Source organism: Triticum urartu, chromosome 6, assembly GCF_003073215.2.
Source record: "Triticum urartu cultivar G1812 chromosome 6, Tu2.1, whole genome shotgun sequence".
NCBI classification, from domain to species: Eukaryota; Viridiplantae; Streptophyta; class Magnoliopsida; order Poales; family Poaceae; genus Triticum; species Triticum urartu.
The window spans coordinates 437,693,889-437,698,972 of record NC_053027.1 but is presented as its reverse complement, the minus strand read 5'-3'; positions in this window follow the sequence as shown (position 1 = coordinate 437,698,972).

Genomic DNA, 5,084 nt, shown 5'->3' with positions numbered 1-5,084 from the left:
GAACACAATGGCATCATCTACGCGATCGACAAAGCAGATGGCACCACGTATTGCTGGGACGGCGCGTGTAAGTTGTTTCCTCTCATGTCAGTTTCTTCATTTTCATGATGTAGAAACATGCACCACACTGTTGGTTTCATCTAACCATACATTAGGGAAGTAATTGTGCATATGGAGAACTCTATATTTGGAAGTAGTGAAATCCTGCAATGCTTACCATGTGTACATACCTATATTCGCCCTTCAGCAATCAATGGCTAGAATAATATCCTCACAAAAATTTTGCCCATAGAACATGAGTATATAACAATGCATGGTCTGTTAGTTACCTTGAAGAATTTGTTTGTGAGGACAGAACATGATTACATAACATGCATGACATGGTAGTTTCCTGTGAAGAATCGATTGCGAGATAACATGAGTATAACCATGCATGGCACTTCTATATTTTCAAACCCAGTATACATTTCCCTGTATTTTCCTCCGAGTTCCAACAGGGACATATCAATGCTATTTCTTGCATTATCCTACTCATACTCCGAACAATGTTGATCTTACATTAACAATGCCTGTCCTTTTTGATATGATGCAGTGTCCCTACAGTTACTGCCCTTTGTAATCACACCACCTTTGCCAAAAATAGGGAAGCACAACTGGTTCCTCGCTCGATCAGATGACGGCAAAAGACTGATGATCATTCGGACACATGAGCCGGAAAAGTTATATTGCAAAAACCCCACTGTATACAAGCACCGTGTAATACGTGAGTATCCGGATAGTGGTTGTTACGTCTATGAGCAGGATACCAGCTTGTTGGGGCCTTTAGGATTTTTTAGTTGGAGGCGGGTAAACAACCTTGGTTCACACTCTCTATTTCTCGGACTCAATTATCCGATTAACCAGGAGATCACCGTTGGCAAGGACCTTGATGGCAGAGAGGCTCTGTTTGCTATGGAACACTGTGTCTACACGGCGAGCCCTAGGAGTTCGGGAGCAAACTCCCCTGATTGTCAACGATACAGCCTGCAGCCAAAACAAGTTGAGAATGACAAAGGCATCCAGATTAACTTTGATCCTTGGATGTCTCAATAACGACAGGCAGTGATGTGGTTCGAGCCTTCAGGTTGATAGGTAATTGGGTTGTTGCATCGAAAGGGTGGAGTACTGGTGTCTCTGGATCACTGGTCGCTGAAGCGGGGCTGCAAATTATGATGGTGTTGGACCATCTCTTTGAATGACTTTGTTGTCTTTGCTACTGGTTCTGGATGGGTAGTTCTTTCTTTTGTTATGCATATTCCTTGTCATTTGGTCATCCTCGTCTATGTCACTCTGACTATGTAATAGTTGCTTCTGTTTAGAATGTCATTCTCGTCTGGATCATGAGAGTCTGAGCGCTGCAGATGGGTGCGTTTTGGTGGTGTAGCAAGACTTCCTATGAACTATCATGTCTTGTTGTTTATGTCAGTAGTAGTCACTAGTCAGTGTTTGAATGTTGTATATATCGTTGTTTCGAACTGTTTATTGTCTCGAACTACTGGTGGGCTAAATGAGGGCATCACCATTCTCCAGTGTTTAGAGTATATCTCCTTTTCTCAAGTTATATAATTTGAGCTTAGTGTCTTTTTGATGATGTACACTTGTTTGGGCCAGTGAGGTGTCGTTGAATATGGGCCGAGTAGTAACGCAATGCGAAACAGGTCAATTATGACTCTCAGGCCGGGCTCTCAAAAGATCCTGAAAAAAGGCCGGGCTCTCCAAAAAAGAAAGAATAAGGACTCTTAGGCCGACATGTGGGTGCCATCGGTGTTTTCGTGCGCTTGCGCGCCGAGAGCATATTGGCGCGTGCTCGAAATTCATGCTACCTTTTCATCCCCAGTCTCCCGCCCCTCCCCCACCTCTGGAATCTCGATTCCTACTCCAGTTCCCCCAAATCCCCCTCCCGTACTCCCTGTACTCAAGCGCACTATCATGTCGCCGGTCAACGCGGATCTCCGAGCCGGAGATCCTGAGGTCCGTCCTGCCTTCGGTCGCTGCGTGCTGTCGCTCAACAGTGGCATGGCGGCGCTTGACGGCCAGTTTGCCGGCAAAGTGCTGATGGTAACCATCAACAGCGACCGGCCTCCCTTCTCGCCGGATGACCTTGTCAAAGCTCTTGGCATTGCGCACGGCATCCAAATAAGTGACTTGCTCGTCGAAGTCTGTCTGCCACCGGCTAATTTCTTCGTCGGGTTCCAGACAACTTTCGACTGCAGTCGTGTGTTCGAATCTTCCCGGCGTTTGTTCTGCGATGGCGTGCTGGTGAGCTTTGATCGGTGGCACCCAGGATGGGGCTCGGTGCCCTCTGAGTTTGAGTTTTTAACAAAGCTTACCTTCCACGGCATGCCTCGACGTGCTTGGAACAGCGAGTCCATGAACGAGCTTATCAACGACCTTGGAGGTGAGCTCGTAAGTATGTCTGTTCCTCCAGACAGATGGGCTCTGACGGTTATGGCATGGATGAAGAAGCCATCCACCATACCGAAGGTGATTGGTTATGAGATACCGGTGCAGGAAACGGGGTTGTACTATTCGTCGCCACCAAGGCCGCCGTGGACCACGTTAGGGATGTACCTATATCGAGTGTTCGTGCATGTCGAAGAAGTGGTCAATCCATCAATCGAAGTCCTGCCGCCGCCGCTGGTGCTAGGGTCCGTCGACGACGTCCATTACAAGAGTCAATGTCAGACTTTCCCCGTGTTGCTCGGAACGATGGATGGCACAGGGCCTACTCCATCGCGCGGAGGAGGCCACTGCTTCTTTGGGAGAAGAGGCAGGGCTGGCTGCCTGGATGTGCTCTAATTTGAGGTAACAACTGAATCTTATCAGATACTAGTTAAATCCGAGCTATGGGTGTGAAGCACTGATATGCCAGTACATTTGATTGTGACCTGTTCTAATTTTGTACCTGAACTTTTTTTAGAAAGGGATGTACGTCAACTTAATGTGCTAGCAGAACTTATTGTGTTGTTTGTCTGTTTTCTTTGCACAACATTCAAGATATTTCTCCGTCATTGATAAATACAATGAACCATTATGTACGACTTCGTTGGTTTCAACATAGCCCTTCCCGTAGCGATCCACTGCTTCCATCGTGATTGTGCCGCCTGCGTGAAATTTTTGTATGCAAGTTCAGTGTGCCATGATGTTCTATATGATTGTGTCAACTATATAAGTTTTTACTGAGCATCAGCAATGCATATGGTTGAAAGATGTATTTACGAGCATCGGCCGATGGGTCTCTCTCTCTCTCTCACACACACACACACGCACACGCACAAGAGGGACCCGTTGAATTATTTATTTGCTCGTGATAGCTTTTAATTAGGTTCCACTTTAATCTAACTTTTTTCTTAAGTTATTAATTGAGCTCAGTGACTTCAAAAAGTTGTACAGAAGCCTTGTTTGGGCCTTTCCGGCGTCGCTGAATGTGGGCTGAGTAACCATGTTAGGTTGTACTGTACTACACAGGCCTATTTTTCGCTATTTTTTTAAATAATACATTTTTTTATTAATTTTCATAAATATTATGCTGGGTATTTTTTTTCAAAAATAATACACCGCCGGCCCGCTGCAGGCCGACTGGGCCTAGTCGGCCCACAGCCGGCCGACTGGATTCCAGTCGGCCTACAGCTGGCCGACTGGCCCCTGTCGGCCCACTGTGGGCTGATTGGGTCCTGTCGGCCCACTGTGGGCCGACTAGAGCTAATTGGCTCGCTGTGGGCTAATTGTTTTTGCAAAAGTGTTAATCATGTATTTAAAAAATATGTGTATTGTGACCTCCTCCGCTCGCTATGGGCCCACTGTTGACTAAAAAATATGTTTTAAAAAGTGTTAATCATGTATTTAAAAAATATGTGTATTGTGACCTCCTCCGCTCGCTGTGGGCCCACTGTTGACTAAAAAATATGTTTTAAAAAGTGTTAATCATGTATTTAAAAATTGTTAAATGTGTGTATAAAAAATGTTCCTTATCTATACAATTTTTTTAAATGTGTGTATAAAAAATAGCTGTTTTCAACATCAGCAATGCAACTGGGCCGACGGTTGTACACAATATCCGGGTCAAATTGTTATTCTCCGCCCCGCTGGGCTACAAACTTTCCTAGGAGGTATGCATTAGGCTTAACAAGAAAATGGACTTTAAGAAATAATAAATGGGATGTAATTATAATAACTGCACAATTACTATGCACCAAACACGTAATTAGTTTGAAAAATATTTTTTTTTAGAATTTGAAAATTTTAATTTCATTACTTGTTGCGCGCGCAATATTTCGTTGGATTTTAACGTAATACAACTTTATTTTGAAATTATATTTAACCTGACTAGAAATTTCGGATAAAACTATTTCGGATCCCATCAAAATGTGGGATTTTTTTTAATTCTGTTTTGAGCGGTTCTTTGAAATTATTAATCGTTGTCCTAGCTAGAAGTTTGGCTGTACTCTTAACAAACTGTAAATGGGCTGTAGTAAATTCCATTAGAATTAAAAAATGGGTTGTACATTCTTACAAATCGAAAATGGGCTATATGTTCTCTGCCAAATCCGAGCTGTGGGCCTACTAAGTTGACGCATACCAAGGGCTTTGTCAACTTAGTCAATATAAACGATTCTAGCTGCAGTGATCGTACGATGTCCATCCAACGGCCGTAGTGCTTCTTCAACCTCTGGTCTTCTTGCTCCAGCCGCCCAAAGCAGCGCCGGTCGTGTCGCGTGCTCCTGCCTCCTGTGGCCGGCTGTGATGCCGCGGAGGCCTCACTGCCCCGTACTACTCCCACCGCTGGCCAGGCCATCCCTCTACTCACGCACACCCCCTGTTATTCTCGGCGACAGCAGCCTCACACCGCAGCCGAACCAGTGAACCCTCGTACTCCTCTCCGCACGGGCTTCCACTGATGTGTCTTCCCCGGCTCCGCATCGTCCCCTTCCTAGGCCTCGCCATCGTCCATTACCCTGGTGCTCTCGGCGCGGCGTGGTCAACATGGTCAAGGAACGAGTTCCATCGGACGTGGACTGTACGCGGAGAGGCTAACAGCTGGGTCC